Source organism: Colobus angolensis, unplaced genomic scaffold (genome assembly GCF_000951035.1).
Source record: "Colobus angolensis palliatus isolate OR3802 unplaced genomic scaffold, Cang.pa_1.0 Scaffold96, whole genome shotgun sequence".
Lineage (NCBI taxonomy): Eukaryota > Metazoa > Chordata > Mammalia > Primates > Cercopithecidae > Colobus > Colobus angolensis.
Genome location: NW_012123598.1, coordinates 2,462,292 through 2,470,891, shown reverse-complemented (window position 1 = coordinate 2,470,891; position 8,600 = coordinate 2,462,292). Strand labels below are relative to the sequence as shown.

The 8,600-nt window shown below is 56.0% G+C and overlaps 1 protein-coding gene across 1 annotated transcript in view; it reads right to left on the bottom strand.

Annotated features, from left to right (window-relative positions):
* Positions 1 to 5,836, bottom strand: part of PPP6R1 (protein phosphatase 6, regulatory subunit 1) — a 25,237-nt gene extending 19,401 nt beyond the window's left edge. The window contains exon 1 of the mRNA XM_011932587.1: positions 5,748 to 5,836. The gene's annotated coding sequence lies outside the window, so the exon portion shown is untranslated. The remainder of the gene's footprint in view (positions 1 to 5,747) is intronic.
* Positions 5,837 to 8,600: the final 2,764 nt, after the last annotated feature.

The following is an 8,600-nucleotide window of genomic DNA, read 5'->3' as shown; positions in this document are numbered from 1 at the left end:
CTCAGTGATGTGCACTCCACCAAGCCTGCATCCAGGCTCCGGTGCCCCTGCCCAGCCAGCTCACCGACTGATCTCTGTGCCCACGGTGACCCCAGTGCCCTGGGGAGGCCGTGCCCCACACCACCTCGCCAGTGCTCCTGGGGCTGCCACTTCAGGTGTCTCCGTGGCTGCCTGAGGCACAGTGCTGGACGGCTGTCCAGAAGGCCCTGCGGGTCTGGGTGGATGGGGGCATCCCAGGCACTCCAGGCAATGATGTCGATGGTATCTGCCGGGGTGCTCTGGCACCAGCACTGTGCTGACTGCTCGAAACAGGACTTCACAGCCATTACCTCCACCAACTCTCACAACCACCCTCCAGGGAACGGCCTCATTTTACAGGAGAGGAAACTGAGGCACACTGAAGTAAACGGCCATGCCCCGATCCAGGGGTGGGTGGGCAGTGAAGCCGGCACTCTCAGCCTTTAGAAGTTGAATTCTCAGGGTGCAGAGCCCTTGTCAAGCACAGGGCCTGTGTAGTGGACACTTATGGGATGAACGAGCAAGTTCCGGCTGGGCCGGCTCCAGCACTCACTCTGCCTGAGGGACCAGCCCTGGCCACAGTGACCCCGCCTCTCATCTCAGGGAGGAGCCTGTCATTTCCAGGCCCACCCTGGAGGGACCCGTCTGGATGGTAAGCTCCCCGTCCGCCTCGTCCCCAGATCCTAGTGCTTACTCAACAGACTCCCCTGGATTCGGGGTGGAGGGCTGCGGTCCTCAGGTCCCTCCCAGACCAGCTGTGACAGCACAGCTCGGCCAGAGACCTGAGTTCTCCTCCAACCAGGGACCACTAGAAATCTAGGGACTTCTCAGGCCTCCCACCCCGACCCAGGCACCACTGACCTCCCCAAACATAACCATTCCACCCCTTTGCCTGCATGACCACCACGTGACAGCAGGCCCCCCACACTCGACTGTAGGTGCCCCCTGCTCGTCCCCCTCCCCGCAGCCATGCAGAGCTTGCTAAAGGTAAAATCAGATCTGCCCTCTCGTCAGGTCAGCGCCTGGGACTCTCAATGGCCTCCCACTCCCTACTCGCCCAGGCCACGCTGGCCTTCTGTTTCCAGAACACACAAAGCTTGGGTCTACCTCAGCGACTTTGTCTTCCTTTTGTCTCACGTCTTCTCATCTTCGGATCTCTTACCAAGCATTCACCTCACAGAAGGGCCTTCCCCAGCCTGCCTGGCTCAAGCAGCTAGCCCCGCCTTTGTCACCACTGTCTCCCTGAGCTGTGCACTCTGACCTGCCGCCTGGAAGCATGTCTATGACACAGCAATGAAGAGCTGGAGGTACACACTCATGGCTCTACAATGCTTCCTTCAGAACCTTCCTCCTAGGTTACCATGGGCATCTGAGGGCAGCACCTAGCACGGAACCTGGCCCTGGCAATAAATGCTCACAAATATTAGCTGAAAAGTAAACCTCATTTTCACAAGGCCCCAGCTCCTCCCAGGCAAGGAGGCTGCCACACCTGTCAGGGCGTGGACAAAGTGAAATCACTCCCACTCTGGCCCCTCCCAGCCACTCCTACAGGGTCCCTAAATTAGGAGGTGGGGGAAAGTGCAAGACCGCCCTGGGCAGGCTGGGGAGGCTAGGGCTGGCCCTCACGGCTGACCCAGGCAGGCAATGGGTGTGTATTTTCCCCTGTGTTGAGAGTGACGAAGGCACCACCACCTCACAAGGAAATACAACTATGTCCTTTCCTTGCTCTGAGAACCTCTGTGTAGAGCACAGCGGTAACTCCCCACCTCCCACTTTCTGCCCAGATGCTAGACCTCCTCGAGGGACCATCCCTTACTTCCCATCCCACTTGACAAGGAATGCGACAGGCCGACCACCAAGTGTCCATGTCACAGATGAGAAAACTCAGGCTCAGCAAAGGTGACTCACCAGCGCGCTGACGGCAGCGGGAGGGGGCATGGATTTCCTGATCTGGGTGTACCTGGGACCAGAATAATCTCAAGGGGCAACCGCCAAATTCATCATGACTCTGCCAATTTCCGGCCTAAGGCTGTGGCGAGCGAAGCACCGAGACGTGGCAAGCACACACACAGAGCCTCTTTCTCCGTGGGAGACCAGGCAGGCCGAAAGGCTGACCGCGCCACGCCAGCAAAGCCAGTCCCAAGGAACCACACGCCACAGACTTCCACCTACGTGAAGCATCCAGAACAGGCAAATCCATAGAGACAGAAAGGAGATTACAGGCTTTCAGGAGTTGGAGAGGATTGGGGGACATTCCTGAAAGGAAAGGGTGATTTTTAAAAAGTTCCAAAATCAATTATGGTGATGTTTCCACAATGTTGTGAATATACTAAGAACCACTGAATTGTATACTTTATTTATTATTGTTTTTCTTGAGGCAGAGTCTCGCTCTGTTGCCCAGGCTGGAGTACAATGGCGTGATCTGGGCTCACTGCAACCTCCAGTTCCTGGGTTCACGCAATTCTCCTGCCTCAGCCTCCCGAGTAGTGGGGACTACAAGCGTGCAACACCGTGCTTGGCTGATGTTTTTTTGAGACAGAGTCTCGTGCTGTCACCGAGGCTGGAGTGTAGTGGCGCAATCTCGGCTCACTGCAACCTCCGCCTCCCGGGTTCAAGCAATTCTCCTGCCTCAGCCTCCCGAGTACCTGGGATTACAGGTATGCGCCACCAGGCACGGCTAATTTTTTTTTTAATAAAGACAGGATTTCACCGTATTGGCCAGGCTGGTCTTGAAGTCCTGACCTTGTGATCTGCCTGCCTCGGCCTCACAAAGTGCTGGGATTACAGGCATGAGCCACCATGCCCAGCCTAATTTTTGTATTTTTTTAGTAGAGATGGCGTTTCACCACGTTGGCCAGGCTGGTCTTGAATGCCTGACCTCAAGTGATCCGCCTGCCTCAGCCTCCCAAAGTGCTAGGCTTATAGGCGTGAGCCACCACTCCTGGCTGTATACTCTAAATGGATGAACTATATGAAATACCTCAATAAAAACTGTTGAAAAAAAAAAAAAAAAACCTGCCTCAGGCCATCGGCCATGGCAGGGCCAGAGCCCGGGCCAGGCTCAGGCCTTGTACTCTGCCCCAACGTCCACAGAGCTGAAGGTGCCAAGGCTCCGCCCTGGGGCACTCACCCAGGTTACCCCTTCTCCATCCCTCACCAACAACAGCCCTAAGCCAGGTGAGCCACTCCACTATGGGGGCAGGATGGGAGCAGCATCAAGCCCGCATCTGTAGAAAACCCACGAACCCGGACTTGCAGACACTTGTCTCAGCTCCACAGCAAGACCAAGTGAAGAATTCTTATTATTCCGACAGTTTCATGTGGAAAAGGGGCCCAGAGTGGCAGAGCCACATGGCTAGCAAGAGGCTTCCAGTATGCCCTGGTCTCTAAACAAGAGGCAGAAATTCTCATACTGAGGCCCACCGTTCACTTCTAAGATACCTGATTAAAGGGCACAGGCCATAGCCCTCGGCCCCCAAACCCCCTACCCCTGCTACAGACTAACCCTCTACTTCGGGGATGGTAAGCACCAGGCTTCCCCTCCAAACCCAGCTCCCCAGAGAACTGGGGCAGGGGCTGCCAGAACGAGACAGGAGGGTGCTTGCTGGTGCGTGGCATCCAAGAACCTTGGCCCCGAGAACCCAGACAGTCCCTAGAACTCTCCCCCTCAAGTGGCTCCTCTGAAAACCAGAGTCGACTGAAAGGCTCAAACGCAATCGGGTGGTCGACACTCTACAAACCTCAATCTCAGGCTCTAAACAGAATGAAGATGCAAATACAGAAGAACAGAAAAAAAGAGAAAAAAAAACTTTCTCCCACCACAAACTCTGAATGCACTATGGCCTGAAGCCCTCTCAGTCCCCTCTCCCAACTTAATGAAGCTGGCTAGAACCCCTGGGAATGGGGCAGGAGAGGTGGGTTTCACGCTCACTCTCTAACTAGGTGAACCTGGGCAGGCACTTGACTTCTCTGAGTCTCGTTTCCTCATCCGTGAAAACGAGACACAGCCCACCAGGGCGGGCTGCTGTGAAAAGGCACAGAGCTAAAGCAGGTGGCCCTGACACAGCAGGAGCTCGGCAGGTGCAAGTCCCTTCCGGTCCAACCCTGAGGCCACCTCCAGACGCTTCCTGGCAGGACAGGTAGAGACCGTCACTACCCCAAAGGTGATGGTGCTGAACACAGAGGAGCAGGAGAAAGACTCTACCCATTTGCCTAAGTGATTCAAGTACTTTTCCTCAGACTATTCGGATACTACTGCAGGCGCCATGCACCCCGCCACCCCCATTCTTTGCAACTTTTAGCAACTTCAAGAAAGCGGAAGTGACTACCACTAGTTTTTAGCTACCGTTTGAAACCAAGAGTCTGGCTGCAAACGGAAGAAGGGGAAATTGTAAATGAGAAAGGAAGCCATTAAAAACGAAAACTACCTCTGCCATTCTCCCTCCACCAGCTCTGCACTATTGCCTCTGGTTTCTTATTTTGCTGTGGTGTTCTAGGGCCTTCAACACCAGGCACCCCTCAAGGGCCTAACAGCCCCTTCCTTCCCTTGCTTGGACAGGCACTAACGGCGGCTCCCACAAAGCCATCCCCACTGCTGCAGGCATCCGTCCAAACACAGCTCTGCCGCCAGGGGACTGATGGGCCCACGCTTCATCTGTCACCCCTCCTCAACCCGCGCTGACCCATGAGCACCCAGAAATGGAGGCCAGGGCACAAAGGCCCCGGGGGCCTCCAGAGCCAGCCGCCTGAGCTGCCCCTACACTCAGCGGAAGCTCCAACGCCTGGCCCCCTGGCCAGTACCCTAGGAAAGGAAAGAGCCTGCTACCAGCAGCAGGTTGGCCAGCACCCAGCTCCTTAAAGGGCCCAGAGTCCCGAGGACAGCAAGACCATCTCCCTCTAATGTCCCCCAAGCCTCCGTCAGCTCTTAGCCAAATCTGAAAGGGGTTTGGGAACACCCAATTCCAGGGACGCAGTGACAGTAATGGCCACCCCACCACCTCTGAGCAGGACCTATGGGGTGTGCCGGCTGCAGAACCCAGCACCACCCACTCAGCAAGCAGGAATCAGGGACGCCAATTTGGTAGAAGGGGACCTGTCCAAGACCCAAGATGATGAGCGAGGGCTTTCCTGTGGCTTGGGAAAGCCTTGGGGAGGGTCCCCACTTAAAGAGGACCCTCAGTGGCTCCCCTTCTGGCCCCAGAAGCACACCCTCCCAAGGGAGCCGGCAGCCCTGGTCCAACCCCAGGGGATGGAATGACTGGGAAACAGAAGAGTCTAGAAACACTGGCCAAGGACTGGGACGGGGACTTGAACGCCCACATTCAGATCGTCTCCTGAACTGGCCACAGGTTTAAAGGAAAAAAAAGGATAAGGCCAACAAACAGATTTTGAAATAGCTCTTTGGAAAAACAGAATGGGGCAGAGTTAGTGTTACAATGTGATCCAAAGTCAGAAAAGCTTGCATTCCCATTTTACCTCCCCAAACTGAAATCTGTGGCCTAGACCAAGGATCTCACCCCACCGAGCCCGTTTCCTTCTCCGGGAAATACCTCACAGATGGGGCTACTGTAAGGCAGCACCCTGTGGAGAAAGACCCACAAAACTGGCGGGCAAAGGAAAAACCACGGTTTGGCATGGAAAGGCGGGGGAGCCCCACCAAGCCGGGTGCCGAGTGATTCCTACTCTGGGAAGGCCCCCCACTCTCACCAAAGCTCCCAGGCCTCTCTCACCTCATCTCTTGCTATCTCCCGCGTGGGTGCCACACCTGACTGCCCTCGGCCCGGACTGGGCCGCTCCCTCCTCCTTCCCTGAGCTCTTCGAGCCTGACTAGCTCCTCCTGGGTCCTTCAGGCCCCCACACAGACACCACTTCCTCCAGGGAGCCTCCCCACTGCGTCTGTTAGGGGCCTGCTCCACACTGCTTCCACAGCATGCCCCAGTCACCCTAGGACAGTGTGAGCCTCGGCTCTGTGACAGGATGTACCTGTTCCGTCATCTGCCTCCCCCTGAAACATGCTGACTTCCCAGGATCTAGCGTAAGGCCAGGCCCAACTAAAGCTACTTGTTGAATTAATGAGAACTGAAGCCAGAGAAAGGTGTTCTGTTAAGATCACTGGGCCACACATCCCAGAAAAAAACCGGGGCAGGGGCACCAGACAAGCAGGTTCTCCTCTAATGGAAGGAAACAGCAGATGAACCAACCAAAGCTAACGGCCACAACGATGGCGGCAACGCGCAATACACAACTCAGCAACACAGTTCATGAGTCACAACAGAGCAAATGAGCCACAACGACACACAACACCCCAGCAGTGGAGCAAAGCTCTCCTCCTCTGCGCTGCCCACATTTGGGCCGGACAGTTCTTTTTGGTGCTGGGACTGCCCGTGCATTGGAGGACACTTAGCAACATCCCTGGCCTCCACCTCCACTCACCAGATACCAGCAGCACTCCCCCCAGTTGGAACAACCAAAAACATCTCCAGATATCGCCAATTGTCCCCAGCTGACAACCACTGCAACAGACACTCCCAAATCAAGTAACAATCGAAAGAACGGCCAGATACGGTGTCCCACACCTACAATCCCAGCTCTCTGGGAGACTAGGCAGGAGGACTGCTTGAGCCCACGAGTTTGAAATCAGCCTGGGCACCACGGCAGGGCACCATAGCAAGACCCAGTCTTTACAAAAAATACAAACACTAGCCGGGCGTGTACAAAAAATACAAAAATTGAGCAAGCATTGCAGCACGTGCCTGTAGTCCCGGCTACTCAGGAGGCTGAGGTGGGAAGATCACTTGAGTCCAGGAGTTCAAGGCTGCAGTGAGCAATGATTAGACCACTGCACTCCAGGCTGGGCAAAGGAGCAAAACCCAGTCTCAAAATCATCACCATCATCCAAAGAGCTACTGATTGCAGAGCACAATGTACCTTGCATTCTGCCACAGGCTTCTACAAACTTTGCACTTAATCCCTAGAACTACCCTCTGAGGAGAGCAGTCTGCTATCCCCACTTACAGATGAACAACAACCTGTCCGAGGTCTCACCACTTGGAAAGGCAGAAGCCAGACTCGGCCTAGGTCTGTCTGACAAAAGCTCCTCTAACAATTAGCTGGACTGCCTTCTTATGATCCCAATCCCAGAACTAGAGTTAGGTGGTCTCATGTAACTTATGCAAAATAATACATGTCGGGCAAAAGCTAAAAAAAAAAAAAAAGCATAACATTTTAAACAGCACAAGCAGCTCCAACAGCCATTCCACCACTAGTAAGCACACGTGGCCGGGCGCCGTGAGCATTTCCACGTGTGTTGTGCATGCATGTAAACCAAGTCCTCATCACGGATTATTCAGGCAATCTCCAGTCCTTGCTGCATTTGCAGGGCACGGTGATGGTTAGCTCCTCGCCCTTGGGCTGGATGAAATCCCACTGCAGTTTCTCTACAACTGTGAACCCAGTACCGCACCTGACAGTCTACGCAGCTTCCTTTACCGAAACATCTTGCCTTTCAGGCGGGTGTTTATGGTCATGTCTGTGTGTACAAAGAGCCAGCAAGAAAGACCCCAACCAGAGGTCCCATTCAAGGCCTGGACAAGCACCCCGGGCCGAGCTACTCTGCCCCTCACCCTCCCAACACATCTTCACTCAGGACTCCGACCTTCCTTCCTTGACATATCTGCACGTGCTGCTCCTTCCCCCCCGGAAGGCCCTTCTTCCCACTCTCCATCTGTCACCTCCTACTCATCCTTCCTAGACAGAAAAAGCCATCCAGCCAGCCAGTCTCACCGGTGCCTTGCGCTCTGTGGCCCCCTGCAGCTCTCTAAGTTACCTCCATCACAACACACAGGAATTGTGACTGTCCGGCTCTGCCTTTGTCCCCAACCTCCAGGGACCGGCCCCACCTCCAGGGCAGGGCCTAGGGCTGATGATCCCTCTTCGGAGCCCAGCGCCAGGCGCCCTGCCTGCCCTCAGCAGGCTTCATCTCACTGAAGCAGGCCCGAGTGGAGGCTGCTCCAGAGAAGCCCCGCTCCCAGGTCCCTCGCACAAGAAACGGAGGCGGGAGAGGGTCGGTCAAGGTGAAGACAAGCCCCGCTCCTCCAGTCCTGAGCTCCGGGGTGACAGGCAACGGATCTAAGGAGGCTGCGCCGCGGAAGAGGCGGCGGGGCAGAGATTGGGGCGAGAGAGATGGGTGTAAGCGGGCCAAGTCCAGGGTAACCAGGGGTAAAGACTCCTGGGGAGCCGGGGCACCGGCCAGAGAGGCCAGAGAGTGGAGCTGAGGCTCAGGGACTGGGGAGCGCAGCTGCAAAGAGAGCCGGTGGGAAAAGGCCGAGGGCAAGAAACGGAGACGTGGGTGGCGGGGGAGCTGAGAAGAGATTAACAGACTGAAGAGGGTCGAGGGGGAAGAGACGGGGGCCCGTGGAGAGGGAACCCGAAGGAAGGAGGGAAAGGATCCCAAGCAGAAAAGACCGGCGGGGGTCCGGAGAGGGGAAGACGTGGGGGCCTGGTCCTGGAGAGGCAGGGTCGGGCGACACGGGCCGCTCACCTGCGAGGGGGGGCGGCGGCTCCTCGCACTCGGGGCTCATCGG